The sequence below is a fragment of the Cervus elaphus genome, chromosome 2, assembly GCF_910594005.1.
Source record: "Cervus elaphus chromosome 2, mCerEla1.1, whole genome shotgun sequence".
Classification (NCBI taxonomy): Eukaryota; Metazoa; Chordata; class Mammalia; order Artiodactyla; family Cervidae; genus Cervus; species Cervus elaphus.
This window is the reverse complement of record NC_057816.1, coordinates 20,939,571-20,966,255: the sequence shown is the minus strand read 5'-3', so window position 1 is coordinate 20,966,255 and position 26,685 is coordinate 20,939,571. Positions and strand designations below refer to the sequence as shown.

Below are 26,685 nucleotides of genomic sequence, written 5' to 3'. Positions count from 1 at the left end.
AAGACTCCAAGCTTCCAGTGCAGGGGACCCTGTTCAATCCCCAGTCAGGAAACTAGATCCCACCTGCCACAATTAAGACCTGGCATAGCCAAAAAAAAAAAAAAAAAATTAAAGTAACTATAAATGGGAATAAATGATCCGGACCAGAGAAAACATACCTTAACTGACATCCAGACTAGGGAAGAGAAGTATATAGATGCAGGTGATAAAGTTCTATATATTTACTATAACTGAACTCCAAATTGACTTCTGAATTTCCTATAAGGGAGAGAGAGTATCTAGCTCTAGTATCTAGCTCTCCTTATCAGAATGCAGGGATGATACCAGCTTCTCAGGCTAAGCAAAAACCCTTTCCATCTTAAAATTTTAGAAGTAATTCTCACAATGAATGTCATATAGGAAGTGTTGTGTAACATCTTTAGCTGGCTCCCGAAGGTATTGGACTCCTGTGGCAGCTTCTGGGCATAGTCAATAAAAACTAAAGGCATTAACATTAAAATGCACCTCTGTAAAAACACACTGATGGGGAGTCCCCTGGTGGCCTAGATGGTTAAGATTCCAGGCTTTTGCTGCCATGGCTCAGGTTCAATCCTTGTGGGGAGCCTGAGATCCCCCAAGACTCAGTGTGGCCAAAAAAAAAAAAAAAAGCAGGTCGATGAATATTCAAGATAAAGCAACCTGAAAGAGTAGCTTTGTGTTGCTTTAGTTGGCTCCAAGTGTAACCCATCTGTCTTAGTTTGGGTTCCTCTAGGAATAGACCTTAAGAAAAGGATTCAAATGCATGTCATTTACTTGAGATACAATCCCAGTAACAGTGGTAGTGGGTGGGCAAGTGAGCCAGAGAAGGAAAAGAAGCCCTGCAAAAGATGTATGATCAAGTTAGTTGCTACAAAAGTAGATTAAAACCTTCCCATTGGAAATGTGGGGCTTGTTAAACAGCCTCAGAGTTATCCTACCTGGGTGGGGAAGGAGCTGGGGCATTTGTATACCAACTCTCATCAGTCATTGGTTGAAGGCTGCTCCTAGAAGCATTAATCCCCAGGCATTTTCAGCCTACCAGGCAGGTGGAACAGAGCAAGCTCAAGGAGGCAGAGAAAGCCTTTAGGCAAAGAGATGCAGATGCTGCCAGGGACTTGTGGGCCAGCGGGCCTTGAAGTAGTCAAGGAGGTATGGGAGGGGGCTGACAGCATCCGCTACACCATCCTGCTCTGTGACATCCGCCCTGGGGGACACGTGGTGACACTCAGCAAAAACGGTCTACATCCTCCTGGCTCTTGTTCAGACCCGCTGATGCAGGACTTCTAGTTCTCTACAAAGTCTTCCCATAATTATTCCTAAAAGAACCCAGGGAGCGTTTTGCATGTCCTCTCAAGCTAGTCCAGTCAGCTGGGCAGTGCCACCTCTTCTGGGAACAGTTTGTCCTAAGTCCCAGGTCCACTGCCTTTTCTGCTGGTTCCCAGCAAGGTCACAGGGAACACCTGACCTGTTCAGCATCATAGTCTGCTGGACATTGACCTCTTTCCCTTCAAGTTCAAGGTGAGACGGAGCTCTCAGTAGGCCCCCCACTGAAAAGGAGAAAATGTCTTTCTCTCCATCACATCATATCTCATTAGAGATCCACCAACACAATGCAGTCCTGATATGGACCAAAATTTTAATGAAAACAACTCTTTTACTTTTTACATGAAGCTACCTCTTTTCATTTCTTAGGCCCAGACAAAGCAGGGGCCAACCCAAAGAATATTGTACACATGATTGTTCCTCCTGGCCCGACAGGGTGGATTCAGAAGTCCTCTCTCTTCACCTTTGTGATACGGAGCTTTGTGACGAGGTCAAACCCGACTTCCTCTCTTTTTCCTTAGGACTATTTCCTGGGAGGTGCCTTGGTCCTTCACACCAAAATAGATTTCTAGACAGTTTGTCTCACCAGTTTTGCCAAATTTGCTTAGACTTGTCTCAAATTGCAGCGGTAGATACAGCATAGACCAGAACTGGCATCTCCACTTGAAAAAGATAGAAATTTTAACATTTGAAGAAATGGATAAATTCAGTATTTCTCAGACAATCTTCCATAAGTGTCACCTTTCAAAGATGCCAGATGGCAGGTAGTTCAATATTATATTCCATAAAGAGACCCTGGAGCGATGACGTTCTTTGTTGAAGAATGGGACTAGATCCGTAAGCATGGAAACCAGTTGAGCAGGTTACAAGTTTGATGTTGTTTTTAAGGTGTCTAACCAGGACTCTCACCTGCATGGAGAGTCACACAGAAAGGCTGGAGGAGCACCCACAAGTAAAAGTTTCTATGGATTTTTCCTTAGACACACATCTTATTTTGTTATAGTCCATGAACAAGTGGTCAGTGAATTTCCAAAGTTCCACACTGTAGAAATTACCCTACCTTTCTCTTCAGAGCAGCCTTTATTGAAAGGCATGTGCACTGGGTTCTTTATTTTTTTAATGTTTCTGTCTGAGTCCCTACATAGTTTTGAGGCTATGTAGGGGAGACAAGTGTCATTATAATGTGAACATGTCCTCTAATGAATGGACCACTCATATAAGCAGCCTCCCTCCTAAACCTAGCATTCATCTCTTCATCCCCCACAGCTGCATCTACATCCGTGTTCACAAGCCTGCCTGGTGGTCTGAGTGGTAGATGTGGTGAGTATCTGACCCCAAAAGGCAAAGACAATGGCAAGTCTGGCACAAAATGCAGGGATTTTATGAAGTCAATGAAAGTGGTGTTGGATAAACCACTGAAACTCATGCAAAGCCCTGAGAAGACCACAGGTCACTCATAATTACAGAGAAAACTGACAAAATTATTAACTTGATAGGTGCTCTGCAATAGAAGTTTTTAAAAAAACATTTATTTATTTATTTGGCTGCACCAGGTCTTAGTTGCAACAAGTGAGATCTTCAAATGTGGCCTGCAAACTTCTTGGTTGCAGCATGTGGTATCTAGCTCCCTGACCAAGGATTAAACCTGGGCCCGCTGCGTTATGAGCTTAGAGTCTTAGTCAGTGGACCACCAGGGAAGTCCCTGAAAGATAATTTTTGAATAACAAAGGATTTAATTCCCTTGAGAAACATAACTTTATTTATGATCTTGCTGTGAAAGTCAAAAGGGAAAGTGATGTCTCAGGCCATGTTATATCCCGTCAGAAATCTTCCCAAAGTGAAGATTCGCTTAAAAAAAAACAAAAAAAATTTGCTTTTTTTTTTTTAAAATACTGCATGGTTGCAATTAGAACGTAACATTTTATTAAATATGGGGTAAAATGAACTTACTTTTCACATTTTTTGCATAATTTTCAATGTAAAATTTGAATCTACCCTTTCCCCCTGCTATTTACTATGAAATAGTTTTGGTCCTCATTCTAAGTGGATTCATTTTGAGTGACCATTTCCCAAGATCAGTGAAAGATCTGTGTACCCTGAGAAGTCAGAGACAGGTAGCTTATCACTAGTATGAAATCCTTTTAAAGTTTCACACTTTATCTTAAAATTTCATGAAACTATTTTTATACTCTATAATTGCATCTAACAAATTACTATCTGTTCAGTTACTCACACGATTCACTAAAGTTTCACTGTATGTCTTTATGAAAAGGATACTCTCAGAAAATGAGTGTATTTATCCCGCAATTTTATAGGTTCCCATGGCATGTCGCCTATTTCCCTCCGGATATATAAATTTCATTTGAAACCCATGGCCATAAAGAATGATCAAAATTATTTGGGTCTTGACAATGTCCAGAGGGGAATGTTGCCATTAATCACTGTACTCAGTCATATAATAGAAAAAAATCTCAAAAATGCTCCCTTAGGAGATCTAGCCTGGAGCAATGTTCTTACTCTAGAAGGAAATTAATTATAAATGTACTCCTAAATTGCTAGGCTGATTGATCTGTGGGATTATCCTAGGTGATACAGTTCAATTTTGGAGGATGATATGTACAGATGCGAGAGTTGAACCATAAAGAAGACTGAGCGTCCAAGAATTGATGCTTTCAAATTGTGGTGCTAGAGAAGACTCCTGACTCCCTTGGACTGCAAGGAGATCAAACCAATCAATCCTAAAGGAAATCAACCCTGAATATCCTTTGGGAGTACTGATACTGAAGCTGAAGCTCCAATACTTTGGCCACCTGATGGGAAGAGCCAGGTCACTAGACAAGAACCTGATGCTGGGAAAGATTGAAGGCAGGAGGAGAAGGGGTCAACAGAGGATAAGATGGTTGGATAGCGTCACTGACTCAATGGACATGAATTTGAGCAAACTCCAGGAGATAGTGAAGGACAGGGAAGCCTGGCGCGCTGCAGGTCATGGTGTTGAAAAGTCAGACATGACTTAGTGACTGAATGACAACAAATCTGCCCCAGATAGTAATTCTGTTATAGAACAGCAGTGAGTCACTCAGCATGGTATTCTAGGACCCTTGGTCCCTTTGATATATCTACTCCTAGATTGTGGCAAACAGAAAGCCTATCAAATCTGTAGTCAGAGGACTCCTTCCCCTCCTATTTTTAAAGCAAGAATATTCATCCATAGATAATCCTAGAGCAGATTATTGGGGTTTACTTTTTAAAGTTTTAAATTTAAGGAACATCGCTGGCAATCCAGGGGTTAAGACTTCAAGTTTCCACTGCAGATTAGATCCCTAGCTGGGGAGCTAGGATCCTGCATTCTGCATGGTGTGGCCAAAAAAAAAAAAAATTAAATAAAAAAAAATCATACTAAAGTTTTAAATTTAAAATGTGCGGAAGGACAAAAGAGAAAAAAGAAAAAGAAATCAAAATGGTGTTGTGGTTCAGAATGTTCTAAACTGTTATTAGCTCTGATTCCTGAGAACTTTGATATTCATGGTGGTGCCCAAAATTAGATTAGTATGAATGTTGACAGCTAGGGATTTGTCCTGTTCTTACATGAGTGCTGGGTTGCTCAGTCATGCCCAACTCTTGTGACCCCATGGACTGTAGCCCGCCAGGCTCCTCTGTTCATAGAATTTTTCAGGTAAGAATACTGGAGTGGGTTGCCATTTTCCTCCTCCAGGGGCTCTTCCCAAGCCAGGGATGGAACCCACATCTTCTGTGTCTCCTGCATTGCAAGCGGATTCTCTACCCGCTGAGACTTCAGGGAAACCCATCTTTTTCTTCTGTGATCCATTTTCTGTCCACTGAGTCAAGGCCAATGAGGAGCTGGTGGAAACCTCAAACAACCTACATTGGCTTTGACAGATTCCTCATAACCACAGGGAAAAAACCAGTCATTCATGTGGAGTGGATGTGCTTGAAAACTCCAGATGCTCCCCAAGTAAAATATTGCCCAGGAAACACAAAACTATGACTTGCTAAGAAGAAAGAGTGCACAATTTTATTGAATGCAATGTGTTTCATTTTATTGCTATAACAGAAAGAATGTTCCATATCATCAAATGCTTACAAAAAAAAAAAAGTTGTATAAGATGAAAGCTGAGAAGAACCTGTAGGGTCTCCTTTCAATTAGAAGAGGATATTTGAGCCCTGGATAGTTATGTGGGAACTGAATCTTGAACTAAGGTCCAGTTGAAGACAAGCCCGGTGAAACCACTGGTATTTGAAGACTGGTTAAAGGGTGTGATGGTCAATCACATCATAAAACTAATCCAGGTATTAAGTTTAAGATGGTCTGGTTTAATGGAAAGAGATTGAACCTTATGGTGATTCCACCACCTCTGGCTGTGTAGCTTTGGCAAAATTGCCCATCCTTTCTGTTTCTCATTTGTAAAAAGAGGGTAATGTTGAAATAACATCTACCTTCTGGGCTGTCATGAGGATTAGAAATCTGCCAGCCTTGTTTCTGTTAAAAGCGTGGTGAAAAGAAACTGTGATTTTCACCATGAGAAGACATTCTAGACTTCAGAAGTGTTGTTCCCAGAGAAATGCTTCCATTAAACACTGTTTTAATGTCTTGATATCAATTTTAATTGAGGATTATCATAAGAAGTTATCATAAGAATTCTGTACAATGTTATTCATTCTGGGTCATTGGGATTCTTTTCCAGGATAGGACAAATTACTTTGAATTTAGCCCCAGAAAGAGGTGTCCTATTTTCATTTGCTTTTTATCAATGAGAATCACAGTGTTTTAAATTTTTGTTTATTTGCCAGGAAGTCTAGGACTAAACTAACTAAACTAAATAAGTTTTTGTTTTCCTCTTCCTCCCTATATGGTTTTGGGGGTTTTACTTCTATTTTAAGTCTTATTTTCTGTGTGTATATTACCACTACTATTACTTCTACTTCTGATCCCTTGGAGAAGGAAATGGCAACCCACTCCAGTATTCTTGCCTGGGAAATCTCATGGACAGAGAAGCTTGGTAGGCTACAGTTAATGGGGTGAACTAGAGATCTGAAGCCAGATTCTTTGTCTTTTTTTGTTTCAAGTTTCTCGGAGGTGCCATGAGGCATGTGGGATATTAGTTCTCTGACTAGGAATTGAACCCACACCCTCTACAGTGGAAGCACAAAGTCTTAACCACTGCACCACCAGGGAAGTCCCCAGATTCTCATCTTTAAGTCCTGGGTTATTCTTGCAGCTTCATCACTAATCTTTTTCGGAAGTGGACAAACTGTATATGAATGACTTGCACTGTCTTTCTGGTCTGTTCCACCCTGCCCAGATGTGATTACTCACATGCATTATGATGGTTGGTGTTTGTCTGTTTGAACAGCATACCCGGCTGTTCTGGTGATTGGGACATCCTGCCTGGGAAGATGAGGGATAAGCCCATGTATGGAGCTCCTCAAGGAGTAAGCCCTCTGTACACAACAGCATCACCGCTAGGCACCAGGCTGGATATGTGACCAAAGTCCTGTCCTGCCTGGTTCCAAAGCATTTGTGGTTGACCTTAGTTACTTCATTTAATCTCTCAACAGCTTAATGAGGCAGGTGATGATCTCCATTGTCCAGACAGGAAAACAAGGGTTAATTCTTTGATGACTCTGTCTGTGGTTCCAATAATATTAATTACTATATACCAGAGACAAAAAGAACACTGTCAGTTATGGATTATTATTCTCATTTTTTGAGGAGGAAATCAGATAAATTAAATAATTTAAATCATTTGCCCCAAATACAACAGAACCCAGTCTTTACTGGATCCTTCTGAGTTCTTCTTTTCCTCCACCTCTTGCTCTTACTTCTGTTCTTTATCATGTTTTTTTTTTTTAATAAAATTTTCCTGGCACATAATTTAAACATACCAAGAGTTCTGCAAGGCTTGGTAAGAAATAGAGCAGAGTCCCTGTTCCAGCCAGTTCCTTCTTCAACTCCTTTTAACTGATTCTTTACTTTCATATTGTTAAGTAGCAAGATTATACCACTACTTTTAATTTTTCAATGTTAGGCATTTCTTAAAAACTTTAACGTAGGCATTGCTTTATTCCCCATTATGGAAGAAAAGGATTCATCTGTCTTTGACCAAATCCCCCTGCCCTGGTCACACACCCACACACGTTTTCTGACCCACTCAGTCTGTCTTTTCCCAATATAACTGGATCATGTTTTGGGTTAGATCAACATTCAATATTTACCTTATTATGAATATATAAACACTATTCACAGCCAAGTCATAAGTACATAATGATTGTTTTCCTTTTTCTGCTAAATTTTTCTCTTAGTGTTAAAAATCATTTTGGTTTGTTTGTTTAGTTGTTTCGTTTTCTATGTGTTTGTCACTTATTTAGTCCAAACTCTTCCCACATTGAGTGTTGCTTCTCATTTATCTCAAATGCTGAAACTTCTTAGGTATTTTATCCATCTCATTTTCTTTTTTTTTTAATTTTTAAAAATATTTATTTATTTACTTGGCTGTGCCAGCTCTCGCAGCACATGGGATCTTCAGTCTTTATTGCAGCATGCAAAATTTCTAGCTGTGGCGTGCAAACTCTACCTGCAGCATGTGGGATTTAGTTCCCTGACCAGAGATTGAACCTGCACCCTCTGTATTGGAAGCACAGAGTTTTCACCACTAGGCCACCAGGGAAGTAAGTCTCCCTTTGGAAAACTCTCAATGTCATCTGATAATATTTCTCAGAAAAACTTTATTTGGTCTCCTCCCTGGAGAGTATAAGCCTGGCTTTCACCATTTATGGGAAAAAGACTGGTGGTCTCCACATTCAGTCTGTAAACTGGCACTTAATTCCCATGTGTTCATGTACCTCTCATTGTGCATGATATGCCTCAGTCTAGAAACTATCTGTTTGATCTCCTCTTCTCTAGAGAGGTCCAGTCTGTGCTAGGGATGGGAATGTAGAGTAAGGGAAAGTATCTGGGTCTCGTCGGCTTTTTGAACAAAAATTTTTCTATGAGCTGACGTTCAGAAAAATAATTTATTTTTGGCTGCACTGGGTCTTATTGCTGTGCATGGGTTTTCCCTAGTTGCAGCAAGAGGGGGCTACTTGCTAGTTGCAGTGCACGGGCTTCGCATTGCGATGACTTCTCTCTTGAGGACCACGGAACCTAGGCGTGTGGCTTCAGTGACCCACATGTGACCCAGTGTGGGTCATGTGACTGGTCATCTTTAACCAGGAGTTGTGGTACATGGGCTTAGTTGCTCCACAGCCTGTGGGATCTTCCCGGAACAGGGATCAAACCCATGTCCCCTGCATTGGCGTGTGGATTCCCAATCACTGGACCACCAGAGAGGTGCTTGAGCCAACTTTTAATCTCCTTGTTCTCAGTGCTAACTTTGCCCCTCTGCTTTCTAGAATTATCTTATATCACTAATTCCTGAGTCTTTGGAAGTTCTGAGATACAATTTGCAGTGTTCATGTCTGAGTTAGGATTTAACTTTCTCCATCTTGCTTAGACCGTTTCCACTTATTAATGTGGTATTTATTACATGTGCTTTCTAGCCTCCAAAATTGTGTTGCTATTGTCTCCTTTCCCATGTCTTTGTGGGTTTATACTTTTGTTTGTTTATTTGTTTCCTTTAATCTTTGTTTTAGTGGGATTTGAAGAGGAATGAAGTTAAGGAAGTTAAGGAATGAAGTTAATGTGTTCAATCTGCCTTCTTTAACCAGGAGTTGAAGCCTATGCTTGGATATGATCTCCACTTTTCTATCCTGCCTGCCGAGACACAGCCATAGTGATGATAATGATGGTGAAGATGATAAGACAATTATTCAGCTTTTATGATCTGTCAGATACTATTTTAAGCTTACGAACAGTAACCATATACTAGTTGGGTCACTATGAAAACGTGAGGGTCCCTTAATTTTTGGCTTCACCTCAACCAGCTTTGTAACTAACTTCTCTCTGCCTTAGCACCTATCTACCTTTCAGGGCTGTCTTGCAGATTACATAATATAAGACGTGAAGTTCTCAACACAGTGTCTCCAAGTAGTGAGTATTCAGAAAACAAAAAACGCACTAGGGAAGAGAAAACAGAAGGACTATCCCCACAAGAAGTCACATGTGTGTGTGTCTGTGTGTGTGTGTGTTCTGGAGATAGACCCCTGGGTGGGGGATTTTGGTTCCCAGGAACCACCTGAGATTTCCGAGTCTCCATGTGTGTCCCCCCGCCCTGTGACTGGACCTTCCTCTGTCTCTCTCTGGCTCTGCCTTTTTTCTTCACCATGCTCCTCTCCATGTCCCAACCCTTCTGTTAATAACTTGCGTGTCTTTGTTTATTTGCTCATTCAACCCACATGCAAGCCCTGTAAGAAAAGCATTTCTATCCTCCTTTGCAAATAGGGAAACTGAGGTGGAGAAGAGCCCTGGCCAAGGTCACATGGTACGTGGTACCCAGGCTGGCCTTAATTTTCCCAGAGCCTCCTTGTCTGTATTTTTGATCATCCTTTCTTCTGCCCACCAAACCTACCGACCATTTTGTTTTCATTCTTCTTAGGTTATTTCCTTCTCCATGAACCTTTCTCGTGCACAAACTTCTTGTCTCATCACTTTGCCTCGTTTCCTGCTCCCAGGGGAGTTTTCCAACACGTCTTGGGCTCAGAAGCCTAATATGTAAAAGTGGGGCTTGGCAGGGCTACAAGAAGTCCTCCTCGGAGTCCAGACCTAAAACCACACACACACACACACACACACACACACTGCCCTCAGGCAGCTGTCTCACTCCCCTCACAAAGCAGACGGTCGAGAAGTCCCTGCTCCAGGTCACACGTGGGGAACCCTCGTGATTCTATACGTCAGCTATGATCAGGTTTGATGTCCGCTTGCCTCATCTTGTGGTTACTGCATGTGCTTGAAGACCGCTGCCATTCTCCTGCGTTCTTCTTTCCCAACATCTGGTGACTGAGATATTGATCTCCTCTGTGGAGAGCCCTGGCAACAGACCATCCAGCCGCCCCCTCTTCTTTGGGGTGACTGGTCTACGGGGTCGTTGTCAACCAGAATCTCTGCCTCCGCTCCCAGGAAACACCTTCTCCTGATCCCAGCTCCCCAGGGGTCTCTCTATGCATCTACTCCCCTGTCCTCTAGCAGATCATGTTAATTCCCTTCACTGGCTGTAGGGATGAGCCACAGAGGGGCGGGAGAAAAAGATCTCCTATGGACTCAGCTTTCTTTCTATACATGACTTACTCATGGACTCCTCGCCTTGATCCTCATTTTATATCATGAGAAACCGAAGCCCAGAAAGGCTCACGAAGAAAATGTTCCTAGGTGCTGTAAGGTGATACAGCCAGAAAATGCTAGAACTGGAATTCCTCTCATCCTTGATTTCAGAGAAAGTGAGACAATAAAGAGAGAGGATCGTGGGAGTGGTCAGGAGGGAAGCTTCTGATGTGGACACTCAGAGGGTACTTGGAGAAAGAGGGCTGGTGGAGACCTCAGACCACGTTAGCCTGGTCAGACATTGTAAGTCTGAGCACTGTGAATGTGGGAAAGGGGCAGAGGCAGTGGGGAGATGCCCAGCCATGGGGATCAGGGCTGAGGGCTTCTGCTGCCATTAGGGCCTGAGCATCTGATGCCTAGCGGGGCCCCCAGATCTTTTTGTCTGTCCCCCAGTGCCGGGCACAGGCTCTGGAGTTGGGAGTCAGCACGGGCAACCCTGGCAGCTGAGGGATTAGTGTCAGCGGAATCCAGGAGCACGGAGGAGGGCAGGCTGAGCTGCCCCCGCTCCCCATGTGGGCCGGGGCCTCCATGGATAGACAGCCATGGCCTCTGAAAGGCAGCCACTCCAAAGGCTGCATTGTTCTCTGGTTCTTCCTCTGGGACTCCAGGACCAGGATGAGGGAAAGCGGCATTTGGGCAGGAACCTGGTTTACATTTCAGATAGAGACTCTAATTGATTCAGACCTGAGCCTCTTCATTTCTCATTATCCCTGGAGCCACTGAGTTCCTTTCATGTTCCTGGAGACCCAGGCTTCCCCCTCTCCAGCAAGACACTGGGTTAATCCATTCCTGTTATTCAGATGTAAACATGTGTCCCCGGGCCACTGTTTGCTGGCAGAGGAGGGGCGGTGGGCAAAAGCTGACAGCGTCAGCAAGTTATAGAATCCACACCCACTCTGTTCCTCCATGTCAGGCTCCCCGCCTTGCGCTTGGGCCCGCCCCTGGTGCCGTCTGGACTGGATCCCCGTGGGTTCCCACCACCTCCGTCCATTGCTGCTAGACTGGACAGATATTGAAAGAAGGCCACCTCCTAGGCAGTTTGAACATTAGGCTCTTATTTTTTTGTGATTTTGTGCAAGTCATTTAATTACTTTGTCCTCCATGTTCCTTACCTGCAGACTATGAGCATTGGGCCTTTTCCTTCCTGAGTATATTCATTTTTTATTTTTTTATTACAAAAGCAATGCATACCTTTGGGCTTCCCAGGTGGCTCAGTGGTAAAGAATCTGCCTGCCAATGCAGGAGACATGGATTGGGTCGGGATTGGGTCAGGAAGATCTTTTGGAAAAGGAAATGGCAAGCCACTCCAGTATTCTTGCCTGGGAAATCCATGGACAGAGGAGCCTGGCAGGCTATAGTCCATGGGGTCACTCAAGAATTGGACACAAGTTAGCAACTAAACAACAACAACAACAATATATACCTTTGTTAAAAGAATTTTTTAAAGTATGTACATATATAGAGGTCATCCTATTTGACAGTTTGGTACAAAGTTTTTCCAACTTTTTAAAAGTAAAATTTAAATATATATATATATAGCTTTGTTATACATAAATACTATATACAGACTGTTCTGAAACATGTTTTATTTAATATGTTATGGATATTTTCCATCTAAAGATGTACAGCTCTTCTACAATCTTTTTAACAGCTGCATAGCATTCTGTGAGAGGTACCATAATTTATTCACCTATTTTCCTGTCAGTAGACAACAGAATGTGTCTAAATGCCATAATGAGATTGCTTTGTAGTGGACTTGATACAGGGTGAACGTCCAGCTCAGGGTTCACACGGAGGATAGTTACGTGATGACCCTCTGTCTCGGGGAACCGTTCCCTCCTTTTCCATCCTTTAACCTGTTGTCCAAATATATGCAGGGTCATGCTGCTTCCAGGGTCCTAGGGTGGTGAGCGTCCCTCAAACTGGACCAGAGTGGAGTCCATTCCCAGGATCCTGCACACCAACCTCCTCCAGGAGAGAGCAGCCTTATTTTCTTTCTGGTTAGGAAACCTGGATGCCAAAAACCCAGGAGCTACCAGGGGGCTTGAATGAATGAAACCAATACACAGAGCGTGAGAAATAAGGAAGATTTCCTTCCTTCCTTTTTAAAAAAAATATAGGGCATTTTGGCCATGGTATAGATTTCATTTATTTATTTTGGTCGGAATACATGGTATGTGGGATATTAGTTCCCTGACCGGGGTCGAACCTGTGCCCCTTGCAGTGAAAGTACAAAGTCTTGACCACTGGACCACCAGGGAAGTTCCTGCTTTCTTTCTTTTTAACCAAAGGTCTAGATCATTTCTAAGGTCCCCCAGCCTCTTACTTTCTGCAACTCTGAGAGGGGGACTTCAGAGGGGACACCAGAACTCCTCCCAGGCTTCCTTTCTGCTCCATCAAAGTCTCTCTGACCCCCCGCCCCCCACCACCACTGCCAGCTGGGAGCCCCTGAAGCTTTGGCAAGCCCTCTTCTCCTCTGTCCTTATCTCTTGGGTCTTCCCATTGCAGAGTCTCCAGGGTCTGCTCACTGGGATGGCATCTGTGACACAAGAACAGACTCCTTTGAGGGGCATCATTTGAAAACTATCATCAGTTACTTACATGTCAGTGTAGCTTTCAGGTCTTTTCATAAGAGCAAGTATAAGGCAGGGAGATCAAGAGAACCCTGGGCACACTCAATCAGTCAGCGAGCATTTACTAGGTGCTGCCAGAGCTCCAGACACTGGGGAGAGAAAGCTTCAAGCTCCTGGTCCCCACACTGTGGGCTCCTTTAACCACTGGCTCCATGGTAGCTTCTGCATTTCCACTCCTGCCGTCCCTTAAGGCAACTGGATCATCCATATGAGTACTCCCTCTCATATCCTTAAACCTCTTGCGTCCAGAACTCCTTCCTCCTCTGTTCCTTCTTCCCTACCTGCATAAAATGAGGGCAAGAGCACCTACTTTGTAGGGTTCTCAGGATCAGATGATCTAGTGTATATGGATGTGCTTTGTGAAGGGTGAAGCACTGCGGTTGCTAATACCCAGGAAGAGAGGAAGCGCAGGAGGGGAGGGGGCAGAGGATAATTGGGAGGGCAGAGAAGGGTAGGCCCAGAGGACCCCACACTGGTGGAACTGGGCTGCCAGGGAGAGGTGAAGAGCTGTGGAATGCAGAAGGGATTCAACCGTCAGCCCAGGGGTCAGCAACCCCTCCTCCAACCCCAACATTATTTATCTCCCTGGAAAGGGTGGCCTCAAGAGGCTTCTAGGACCTATCTTTAGCAGCGGATGCAGAGGCCTGGCAGCCTCTCCTGTGGGACATCTGTCTGTCTGTCTATGCATCCATCTCTCAAACCCTTGAGGAGCAGGCAGAAGGCTCAGCCGAGCTCCCCCTCCCCGCCCCCCTTCCCCAGGGCCTATTTCTCAGACTTCCTGAGATCGATGGAGATGGACAAGGAGATGCAAGCACCTGGGAGCGCTGTTAGGGCTGGGGTGTCTGCATCTGGACTTTTCACTCTCTGCCCCCCCCCACCACCGCAAAGGGTCACCATGGGGCAGTGGGGCCAGACAGCTCCGGGATGCGGGGCTCCCCGGAGGCAGGGCTGGGATATCAAAGCTGGAAGCGCGGGGCCTGTCCACCGGCTTTGTGAGCCCGCTCCCATCGCGGCAGGAACGCCTGGCTGTACAAACTGCATTCGTGCCGCACTCCCAACCTGCATTCCTGATTGGTCACGGCCTGGCCCCAGCTGCATTCCTGGGCTAGAGGAGGCAGAGGGGCCTGGCCTCTTTGTTCTTCCCAAATCAGGGCTCAGAACCATGACAGGCTGATCACATTACCCCGCTGAGGTCAGCCTGGCAGGAATGACCCCTCCCTCTCCTCCCCCACCTTATCAAGATGGAACTGCCCGCCCCGCACCACCTAGCTCCCTTACCTGGGTCTTTATAACAGGCTCCGGTGGGTCTTAGCTGAGGAAGGAAAACCTCCCAAACCACAGCTCTGCAGCCGCCTTCCAAGGTCAGATGCTGGGAGCGCTGCCCAGACCCTCATTCCAGGGCTTGTCCAATTCTGGGCCATCTCTGAGGCCTGCAGCTGCTCTGGGTGGGTCTAGCTGTCCTCTTTGTTGTTGGACCCTTCAGAACCCACATGTACCTGATAACATTTAAGATCTGGGCTCGGCATCAGAACGAGCCCAGCTTTCAGAATTACCATAGTTTAGATGCTATTCTGTCATAAGCCCCATTTGAACCACTGCCCACTTAATCTGAGTAAATTCTTACCACCTCCCTTCCTGTCCTAAGCCTGGTTGCAAAAATGCAAGCTTTGACATCTGGCCTGCCTCATTTGATATCCTGGCTCTGCCACTGACTTGGTGTGTGACTTTGGGTGACTTATTTAACCTCTCTGGGCCTCAGGTTCCTTATTTGCAAAACTGGAAGATCTAACTGAAGATTTAAAGAGATGTTGTGTGATACGTTTCTGGCACATTGTGGACACATGACAAATGTGACTTTTCCTGCTGTCTTCCATCTCCCTGGAAGGAGTGACCTCAAGCCGAGTCTTCACGAGGTAGCTAATACCCTTTCCTCCTTTCTCTGAATTCCTGAAGCCTCAAGGGTGAGGGCCAGGCTCTCTGGAGATGGGCTAGACACAAATTATCCTGCGTTGTGCGGAACAGTTTTCTGTGTCAGTCTTTGTCTCCCCAGAGAGCTTGCTGGCATTCCAGGAAAGACCTTTTACTTTGTTATTCCTCTAACAAATATGTGCTGGAAAAGAGCTGCACCGGGGCCACCGGGGACTAAGCAGTGGGGAAGCCAGTCAAGTTTCCTGCTGTCACGATGAAGCTCCAATCCATCCCATGAGGAGCTGCAAAATGTTTTCCCCGGATGCAATCACTGCTGTGATGGGAAAGGACAGCCACCATGAGAACATTACAGGGAGTTCGGGGGCTTTGGGAAGCCTCCTCTGAGGAAATGACATTTAAGCTCAGATCTGAAACCTGGCAGGGATAAGGGGGAGGACTCCAGTCCTGGCTGAGAACGGAAGCACAGCTGTGAGATGGTGGCGGACTTCGCAGCCCCATAAGGAAGCTGCATTGTGTTCTAAGTGAAATAAGAAGCTGTGGTGAGGCTTTGAGCAGAGGAATGGCGTAATCCCATGTCACTTGGTAGAGAAAAGAAAAGAGGTGGGGTGGAGGGTGGTGGCCAGAGTGGAAAATGGTGGGATTTCTCAGGCTGCTCAAAAGGCCGTCCAGGCTGGAGGTGCAATATCTGTTTTTGTTTTCCCCCTCCTTTTTTTTCATTGTTTTTTCTTTTTTAAAAAATTTATTTATTTTTGGCCATGCTAGGTCTTCGTTGCTGCTCGGGGCTTTCTCTAGTTGTGGTGCGTGGGCTTCTCATTACGGTGGCTTCTCCTGTTTGAGAGCACAGGCTCTCTGGTGTGTGGGCTCAGTAGTTGGAACTCACAGGCTCTAGAGTTCAAACTCAGTAGTTGGGGCGTATGGGCTTAGTTGCCCCAGGCGTGTGGAATCCATCAAACTCATGTCCCCTGCATTGGCAGACAGATTTTTTTTTTAATTCCCTGGAGGGGGTGCACCATTCCTGGAAGTACTGCAATACCACGTCGATGTGTGGAGTGGACGGAGCAAACTCCTGTTCCAACTCCCTCCTCCAGTTCAGTTTAGTTCAGTTGCTCAGTCGTGTCTGACTCTTTGCAACCCATGGACTGCAGGACGCCAGGCTTCCCTGTCCATCATCAACTCCCGAAGCCTGCTCCAAAAATCCACTTAATATATTGTCCTCGGATAGAGGATGTATCAGATATTAAAATGATAACAACAGATGCTACACTTGATCTTAGCCAAAAGGCTGAGAAGTGATGGAAGACAGATTCTTAACCACTGAACCATCAGGAAAGTCCTTTCTTTTCTCTTTTCTGGCATCCAGTCCCATCAATTTATGGCAAATAGTTGGGGGAAAAGTGGAGGCAGTGACAGATTTTATTTTCTTGGGCTCCAAAATCACTGCAATGGTGACTGCAGCCCTGAAATTAAAAGACACTTGTTCCTTGGAGGGAAAGCTATGACAAATCTAGACTATGTACTAAAAAGGAGAGACATCACTTTGCTGACAAAGGTCTGTATAGTCAAGCTATAGTTTTTCCAGTAGTCATATACAGATGTGAAAGTTGCTCCATAAAGAAGGCTGAGCACCAAAGAAGTGATGCTTTTGAATTGTGGTTCTGGAGAAGACTCTTGAGAGTTCCTTGGACTGCAAGGAGATCAAACCAGTCAATCCTAAAGGAAATCAACCCTGAGATTCACCGGAAGTACTGTTCCTGAAGTTGAAGCTACAATACTTTGGCCACCTGGTGGGAAGAGCTGACTCACTGAGAAAGATCCTAATGCTGGGAAAGATTGAAGGCAAAGGGAGAAGGGAATGGCAGAGGATGAGACGGTTAGATAGAATCACAGAGTCAAAGAACATGAATTTCAGCAAACTCCAGGAGACAGTGGAGGACAGAAGAGTCTGGCATGCTACAGTCCATGAGGTCACAAAAGTCAGACACGACTTAGCGACTGAGCAACACCAACAGGGAAATGATAGCTTTATTGCTTTGCCAGCAAACGGAAACACACTGGGCTTCTACCTTGAAAACTACGTGTCCCCTGATATCTTTTTAAATCTTCATAGGTACCCTACTTTTACAAATGAAGAAACTGAGGCCCACAGAAGCTAAGTAAGTCATCTGAAGTCACACAGTAAGTCAGTACAGAACCACCCTGAGGAGGTACTGTGGCCTGAATGCCTGTGTCCGCCCAGATGCATATGTTGAAACCCTACCGGCTCCCAACGTGAAGGTATTTGGAGGTGGGACTTTGGGAGGTGACTAGAGCTGGATGAGGTCATGAGGCTGGGATCGGTGCCCTTATAAGAAGATAAAGGAAAGCTCTCTCTCTCTCCATGTGTGTGCATTGAAGAAAGGCCATGTGAGGACATCGACAAGCCAGCAGGAAAGTCCTCGCCAGGGACCAGATTGACCAGCACCTTTATCTTGGACTTCCAGTACCCAGAATGGTGAGAAATGAGCTTCTATTTATTAAGCCATCCAGTCTATGGTATTTGATTATGGCAGCCCGAGCTAACACAAGAAGTAGGCTGGATATTGTCCCCAGTCCCTCCAAACCCACATTACTCCCGGATCGCCCAGCCCTGGACCTCGAGGTCTGACCTGAAGGACTGTATCAGTGGCTCTCCACCAGCCTCCAGGTGGGTGCTGCCAATGGGAGCCCCTGGCCTGGGCAGAGTGTCAGCTGCCTCCCTGATCAGCCACCATGGGCTGGCTGAGGCTGTGACCTCTTCCAAAGGCCACAGAGCCTGCCAGGCAGCCCCTTCTGTCACAACGGGTCTTGCAGGGGTCCGGTTACTGCCTCTTTCCCTTGTCTCTTTAGGGCTCGGGTGGGTGAGTTCTTGAGATGTCATTCGTGTCCCTTAATCCTGCCAATAGTTTTTTTTTTTTTTTTTTTACCATATACATCTATTCTTACTCAAATTCTTTTCCCATTTAAGTAATTATAGAATATTGAGCAGCATTCCCTGTGCTATATAGTAGGTCCTTTTTGATTATCTGTTTTAGATATAGCAGTGTGTACATGTCCATCTCAAACTCCCAGTCTATCCCTCTCCCTGAATGTTCCCTTCTGGTAGCCATAAGTTCCTTCTCTAAGGCTGTGAGTCTGTTTCTGTTTTGGAAATAAGTCCATTTGTATCTTTTTTTTCTTTTTTCTTTTTTTTGAGTCTGCGTATAAGCAATGCAATATCTGCCAATAGATTTTTCAGTAGTCCCTTCTTAAATTCTCAGTTACCCAGTTGCAATGAGCCATCTGTTCCTGCTGGGAACCTGACATGTGAAAGGTCAGGAAAGCTTCCCAGAGTGGGGATATTTAAGTTGGGTTTCTGAAGGATGAACAGGAATTAGCCTTATGACAGAAAATGTATGATTTCTGTGAGACATGTCTATAAACACTAAAATAGCTCCCCCAAATCTCCAAGACTGCTTCCAGGGACACTTGGAGACTGGGGATGACCCGGTCGGAAATCACTGGCCTGGAGCCCTACGAGGCTGCACAGACCCCAGGTCAGGGAACGTGGGGAGAGAAAAACTGGGGGCCGCACCCAGCGATGGCTGTTTTTCAGTCACTCAGTCGCGTCCGACTCTTCGCGACCCCATGGACTGCAGCAAGCCAGGCTTCTCTGTCTTTCACTGTCTCCTGGAGTTTGCTCAAACTCATGTCAATGGAGTCGAGGCCATCCAACCATCTTGTCTCACCCAGCAGGGCAGAGACCCTGTCACCCCACTTTGTGACTCTCCTGGGATGCCTGTGCTCTCAGAGAGTTGGTGGGATGCTGGTGGCAATGATGCCTTGGGAAGGGACAGCCCGTCCATCCCCCACCCCCTCCTATGGTCCATTAGGCTGAGGGGGACAGCTGCTTGAAAGATCAGGTTTCAGGACAAACAGGTCTGCTTCCTTCTGCCTGCAATCCTGGGCCTTGGGACACCTGCCCAAGGCCCACTCTATCCCAACCCCTCCGGCCCGGCTGTGGGTCTGTCGTGCTCTTCCCTTCCTCCCCACCAGCCCCAAATCCAGTCCCTCTCCCGCTCCCTGTCACCTCCAATTAGACAATGCCCGTTCATACTCTTCAGAGTCAGGCCCTCCCACCAACTTGATCCTGCACCTGCCCAAGCCTACCCCTCTCCCAGCTTCCGTCTGCAATGTCCCGCTGACCTCACCCTGTGTGTCTTTGTGACCACGAACCCACCACTTACTCTGGCCCCTGGGTTCTGCCAGGTCCCTTCCTCTACCTCCTGATCCCCATCCCTCTGGTAGTTAGGCATCTCCCCTGCCTTGAGGAGGCCCACTCAGACTATCAGCTATGATCTTCGTCCTCTGTGAAAGTGAAAGTCGCTCAGTCGTGTCCGACTCTTTGCGACCCCATGGACTGTCCATGGAATTCTCCAGGCCAGAATACTGGAGTGGGTAGCCTTTCCCTTCTTCAGGGAATCTTCCCGACCCAGGGATCAAACCCAGGTCTCCCACATTGCAGGCAGATTCTTTACCAACTGATCCTTAATGAAGAATTTAAAACTACCCCATATTATTATTCAATAATAGCATAGCCACTATTCTATTTTTCTGGCTCTGGCACTATGTGATGAGCCAGGCTTCAAAATCACCCCATCAGGCAGATGTGGTCAGATGTGGTCACGGCAGTAACTGAGAATTTGGGTAACTTTCCAGGCTGAGGAGCAGAAGAGGGAAGACTTAAATCCAGAGTTCTGTCTTAAAGTCCCGGCTCTTGTTGCTCGACACACCGCCTTGCCGTGTCTCCCCAGCTCTGTAGTTCTCTGTGGATGGAGTCCGTACCGGGCAGTGACCGTGTATCCCACACCCTGTCAGGCAGCTCTGGGCACACATCATGCCCACCGCCGAGTAGCTGCAAAGACCATTTAATACCTGAAGCAGATCATGGTAGCCCTCTGCTCAGAAACTTCCACAGTCTTCCCTTCTCACCCAGGATACAAACCACAGTCTTTTTGATGGCCTGCAAGGCTCAGTCAATCCTAAAGGATATCAACCCTGAATATTCACTGGAAGGACTGATGCTGAAACTGAAGCTTCAATACTTTGGCCACCTGATGGGAAGAGCTGGCTCATTGGAAAAGACCCTGATGCTGGGAAAGATGGAGGTGGGGAGGAGAAGGGGTAGGCAGAGGATGAGATGGTTGGATGTCATCCTCGACTCAATGGACATAAGTTTGAGCAAACTCCAGGAGATAGTAGAGGGCAGAAAAGTCTGGGGTGCTGCAGCTCACGGGGTCACAAACAGTCGGACACAATGGAGCAACTGAAGAACAACAAGGAGCTGATCGCACCCCGCTGCTAACAACCAGCGAGGAAACCAGATTCTCCATCTTTCAACCACAAGGAACTGAACTCAGAGACTCAAAGGAGGAGGAGCGGATACATCCCAGAGCTTGTGGAAAGGAATGCAGCCTGACCAACACCTTGATTGCAGCCTGTGAGACTCTAGGTAAAGGACCCACCTGAGTCACATGGGCTGAGTTCCGACCCACAGAACTTGGAGTTAATGAATTTGTATTGTTTAAGCTGCTACCTTTGTTGCATAGCAATGGAAAAATAATACAATAAATATGTCCCAAATATTGCATGGGATATACTTATACTAAACAGATACTATTATTGACCTGTAAATCAATTTTAACTGGGTCTTCTGCAATTTTATTCTCTAAGCCCTAAAGCCCAGGTAGGTCACAAGGACAGATTATTTAGAGCTGGGCTGAGGAGCCACTCAAGATTCCCCAGCAGGCACAGAGCTCCACAGTCTGGAAGTGGTCTGCACACCCCTTACCACCAGGGCAAAAAGAGAGGTTTCTAGTTCTGTTCCTAAAGCAGTGGTTCTTAATCTGGAGTCTTGACCTCTGACTCATCCACAGAATTCTGGGGGCCTGGGAACACGATGGGGGGGAGTGAAATCACACCTTTATGTTCACAGTTCTCTAACTGAAACATGACATTGCCTTCAGTTAAGACTGTCCATGGACTTCTCTGGTGGCACAGTGAGTAAGAATCCGCCTGCCAATGCAGGGGACATGGGTTTGATCCTGGGTCTGGGAAGATTCCGCATGCCTTGGGACAACTAAGCCCACGTGCCACAACTCCCACGCCTGCGCTCTAGGACCTGTGCCCAGCAGCAAGTGAAGCCGCCCCATGAGAAGCCTGTGCGCTGCGAGGACGGGTAGTCCCCGCTCACCACGACTAGAGAAAGCCCAGGCAGCAACGAAAACCCAGCACAACCGCCAGTTACATTGAAATATGGTTGTCAAAACATGGAGACGTGTGACATAGTATACACATGCTTTTTATGAACACATTAAATAATAAGATCTAATAACGATCCTAATTTCAAAATGGCAATGGATGCAAAAATATTTCATGATATCAGAGAAAACTGCTGTGTGATTTCTCCTGAAGGTAAAGTTGTGGGTACCGATAACATGGATATTCTTCTTTTTTTAGTTAATTAATCAATTAACTTTGAAAAGAAAATTAATTAACTAAAATGATATTAATTAACTAATTGAAGAGAGTTAATTGGTTTATCTAAAAGAATTATCTGAAAGAATTACTAAGAAGAAAATTAACCAACTAATTAAAAGAATATTCTTTAATTTAAAAGAATAGTAATTAATTACCTAAAAATATTAATTAATTAACTAAAAAAAGAATATCTGTGTTATTAAAACCCACAACTTTGCCATCAATAGAAAGCACACGGCAGTTTTCTCTGATATCATGAAATATTTTTGCATCTATCAGCATTCTGAAACTACAATAGTTATTAGATCTTGCTATTTAATGTGTTAATAAAAAGCACATATGATACTATATCACATTTCTTCATGTTTTGACGGCTATATTTCAATGTAATTGATTTCCTTTGTGAATCTATTCCATTTTTTATAAAAACATTTTTCTGAGAAAGTCTTCTCAAGCTTTAACGGACTGTGCCCAGGGCAAAAAAAGGTCAGACCTTGGTAGAAGCATTGTTTTATAATGCAAACGATGTCAAAATATCAGAGAGACTGGGTTCAAATCCTGGCTCTAATGCTTGATCGCCATGACAATGAGGGCCTTTACTTAACCTTTCTGAGCTTCAGTTTCCTCACCTGTAACATTGAATTATTGGGAGAATTAAAGAAACAATATATACCAGCCACATAGCTCAGGGCCGGCCCTTAAAGAATGAATGCTAGTCATTACCATTAACAATGTTGCTGCTGCTGCTAAGTCGCTTCAGTCGTGTCTGACTCTGTGCAACCCCGTAGATGGCGGCCCACCAGACCCCCCCGTCCCTGGGATTCTCCAGGCAAGAACACTGGAGTGGGTTGCCATTTCCCTCGCCAATGCATGAAAGTGAAAAGTGAAAGTGAAGTCACTCAGTCGTGCCCGACTCTTAGCGACCCCACGAACCGCAGCCTACCAGGCTCCTACATCCATGGGATCCTCCAGGCAAGAATACTGGAATGGGTTGCCATTTCCTTCTCCGACTATTAACAATAATCATGGCCAATAACTGTAATCCTAGCTTCACTGGGGGCTCCCCAGGTGGCGCTAGTGGTAAAGAACCCACCTGCCAGTGCAGAGATGTGAAAAGATGTGGGTTTGATCCCTGGGTCAGGAAGATCCCCTGGAGGAGGAAACAGCAACCCACTCCAGTATTCTTGCCTGGAGAATCCCATGGACAGAGGAGCCTGGCAGGTCACAGTCCATGGGGTTGCACAGACTCAGACAAAACTGAAGCGACTGAGCATGCACGCACAGCTTCATTTGTTTCTCTTTTCCTCGTGTCTTTGCAGAGCTGCCCTTGGGCTCCAGCAGGAACCGTGGCTTCCTGAGGCCTCTGAAAGCTCTGCCCCACGTGGTCGCAGCCCCGTCCTGGGTCCCTCAAGCCCCATCCCTGGCCCAGCCTGTAGGTCCCCACCGCTATCTACCCACGGTTCCAGCAAATAGGACAAAAATGCACATCCACCCCATGGTGATGACATAGTGCCATTTGCTAATGAGAAACAAGTGGCCTGCTATGCTCCATGCGGAGGGAGGGGGACAGACTCCCACCGCAGCCCAAAGTCACATTGCTGAGGCGGCACAGGGTGACCCGGCCGGAAGGTGCCAGGGCTTCTCGGCCTGGACGTCTCCTTCCACCCCGAGGCCCCCGACCACGCCCTGTCCTCTGCACCCACACCACAGCCTTTCCTGTGCTGGGGCACCGGACCCGCCCTGGGTGTGGGCAGGACAGCAGCCAGGCCTGAGTCACTGGGAGGGGACAGCTGAGTCCTGAGCTGTGGTCTCTGTGGGGAAGACTGAGAGGACGGGAGGGGTGCAAGCCCCTGCCTTCCACCCAAATCCCTGTGGCCCCACGTGGGGTGAGCTGGAGCCCCGCCCCAGGCCTGGAGCCCCAGGCAGCTGTCTCACTGCCCTTCTCCTGTGTGCCCTGCACTGCCCCCGGCCACCTGTTCTCTCGGAGCACCAGTACCCAGCCGCCTCATCACAAGCCCCTTCTCTGTCCCCAGCATCACTCGTCCAGCAGGAAAACAGAGGGTTGCTCGCTCACTCCAGATAGCAGGGCTGTGTGAGGACCAAAGGCCACTGCCCTGGACTTTGGGTGGAGCTGGAGTCACAGACTGGAAAGAGGGGCCATCCCTGAGGCCACGTGGCCCGGCGTGCCTCTCCCCAGCCTGGCCAGTTGCCTGCCTGCAGCCCTTGCTTTCTGTCCCACGCCCAGGCCGCTCCGTCCCCATCCTTGGCTTCCCACCCTGGCTCCTGCTGCCTGGATCAGACGTCCACCCCACCACACGCTGGGTCCCCCATCCTTCTGGATGTGTTTGTTGGACATCGTGGCTTTGGGTCCTCTGCCCGCCTGTCTTACCGAGGCTTGCATGGCCCCGGCGAAGAGGAGCAGATTTGAATGCTTGCAGCTTGGTTTCCAGCACACTGGCAGGGACTTCCCCCACAAACTATTCCTGTTTATAACTGCCTTCTTGTGCACCAGGTGGGAGTCAGCCATCCCAGCCCTCACCCCTGATCTCTGGGCTCAGAACCCTGCCGTCTCCTTTCAGCTGTCAGCACTGGCCCCGCCCACTCGAGTCCAGACAGGTTCTGGGCTAATCCTAACAAAACCAAGAAGCACATTAGTCTTAGGGGAAGGGTGTGGAACCATCTCCCCTTCTGGGGAAGCAAGAGCTCTGTCAGCCACCTCCCATGGGCTCTTAGACACTATTGTTTCTAAAGAATATCTTGTGTGTACGTGCTAAGTCGCTCGGTCCTGTCTGAATCTTTGCAACCCCATGGAATCTTTGCAACCCCATGGACTGTAGCCCACCAGGCTCCTCTTTCCATGGGATTCTCCAGGCAAGAATACTGGAGTGGGTTACCATGTACTTCTCCAGGGCATCTTCCCAACCCAGGGATCGAACCCATGTCTCATACACCTCTTGCGTTGGCAGTTGGGTTCTTTACCACTAGCGCCGCTTGGGAACATCTTAGTTACTCCTTACTTGTTGTTGTTCAGTCACCAAGTGGTGTCCAGCTTTTTGCGACCCCATGGACTGCAGCACGCCAGGCCTCCCTGAATCTGCAAAATCGGTATGTTTTCCATTTCACAAATGAGCACACCGAGGTTCAGCGAATTCTCGAGCTTGTCCAAGGCTGAGTGGTGGAGCCGGACGTCCAGCTGTGTCTGCTTGCTTCTCCACACTGGACACTCCTCGGCCTGCCCACCCACTGTGTCCCCCGAGCCTCGGCTAACTTGGTCTTGTCTCAGTTTCCCATTTGGCCTTTCAGGGCCTCCCTGGGGACAGAGCCTCTCCTGAATCCTGTCCAGTCTGACTGACGCTTTGACCCACCACCTAATGCTGAGCAGGCCCTCTCTCTGGGACCTGTCCCTGTCCCCCGGCCCCTGGGGCCCTCTCAGAGCCCAGAGGGCCCCTGCAGTCTATAGGCTGATCCCCAGAGCCTTGCTGATGTTGTCCTTGCTGACTGTTTTCCTGCTGGTTTGGTCCATCCACAAGACTGAACCTCTTTGAAAGGCACTGGCCCAAGAGAAGGCTGACGCACTGTATTCTCCTGGATGCTGGCCGTGTGACAGCAGACTGCTGCCCTCAGGGCCCCGCCCAGTGGCTGCCTGGCCAGCCTTTTCCTTTTCATCCCGGGTCCCATCACTCTTGGGGGCTGAGCCTGCAGGAGCCACGATGGTGGCAGTTTCTGATTCAGCCACCAGATTCTGAGTCTGACCCCACTTCTCTCTCCTCCAAGCAGTCCCGTGGGGAGTGCCAGTCCTGCCTGAATATCTGGGTCAGTAGAGTGCCCAGGCCTACCTTGTTCATGGGGTGGGCACCAGGCCTGATCAGAAACAGCCGAGGACGAACTGGGGAGGTAGTCTGGAAAGGCCTTTCTGGAGGGTGTGGCTGCAGACACTTGGTAGAGAGCAGCTGGCAAGAGCTGCCAGGCCTCCTGGGCAGGGAGGGAAGGAAGACCCGAGGGCGGAAGGGAGTCGGGGAGCCAGGAGACACACTCACCTCCCGTGGAGCTGCCTGTTTATATTCCGTCTGCTCACATGGCCTTTTCCAGACGGCTGGCCCAGCTCCCTACCAGGCTGTGGTTGTCAACACCCTCCCTGTTGCCCCATGTCCCCGCGGAGGGACACTGCTGTCCGTGATGGGTCTGCGGCACCCACAGCCCGAGGAGAAAGGACTTGGGGCAGCGAGGGCCCTGGGAAGCCAGGGTACCCGGGTACCTTACAGCCCCGCCTTCTGGGGAACTCCTCAGCTTCTCTTTGCTTCTCTTGCGTGGCTTTTAGCTCTCTTGCCCTGGCTCTATCACTCTACACCTATCTCTTCTCCACAAGTCCAGGGAATGAGCGCTCTGGGAAGTGGAGACGACACACTCCCACACACAGGGAATGTCAGGATCTGAAGCTTGAATCCTAGGACTTTCCCCGGTGGTTCAGCGGTTAGGACTCCATGCTTCTGGACTCCTTCTACACTGTTGGTGGGAATGTAAACTGGTACAGTCACTGTGGAAAACAGTGTGGAGATTCCTTTAAGAACTAAAAGTAGAGTTACCGTATGACACTGCAATTCCACTAGGGTATATATCCAGAGAAAACTTGGTCCGAAAGGGTATATACACAATACACCTCAGTGTTCACTGAAGCACTGTTTACAGTAGCCAAGACATGGAAGCAACCTAAATGTCCATTGACACAGAATAAAGAAGTTGTAGTGTACACACACACACACACCACACACTCACACACAATGGAATATTACTCAGTCATTAAAACGAATGAAATAATGTCAACTGCAACAACATGGATGCACCTAGAGACTGTCATACTGAGTGAATTAAGTCAGACAGTGAAGTATCATATGACATCACTTACATGCAGAATCTAAAAAGAAATGATACAGGTGAACTTATTTACAAAACAGAAAGAGACTCACAGGC

The 26,685-nt window shown here is 47.0% G+C and overlaps 1 long non-coding RNA gene and 1 pseudogene across 1 annotated transcript; one reads left to right on the top strand and one right to left on the bottom strand.

Annotated features, from left to right (window-relative positions):
* The first annotated feature begins 15,625 nt into the window (after positions 1-15,625).
* On the top strand, positions 15,626-20,291 carry LOC122704898. The gene is made up of 4 exons (XR_006343977.1): positions 15,626-15,722; positions 17,291-17,457; positions 17,578-17,674; positions 19,897-20,291. It is a non-coding gene; the product is annotated as an uncharacterized LOC122704898 (long non-coding RNA).
* LOC122677495 lies at positions 16,362-16,477 on the bottom strand (annotated as a pseudogene).
* Positions 20,292-26,685: the final 6,394 nt, after the last annotated feature.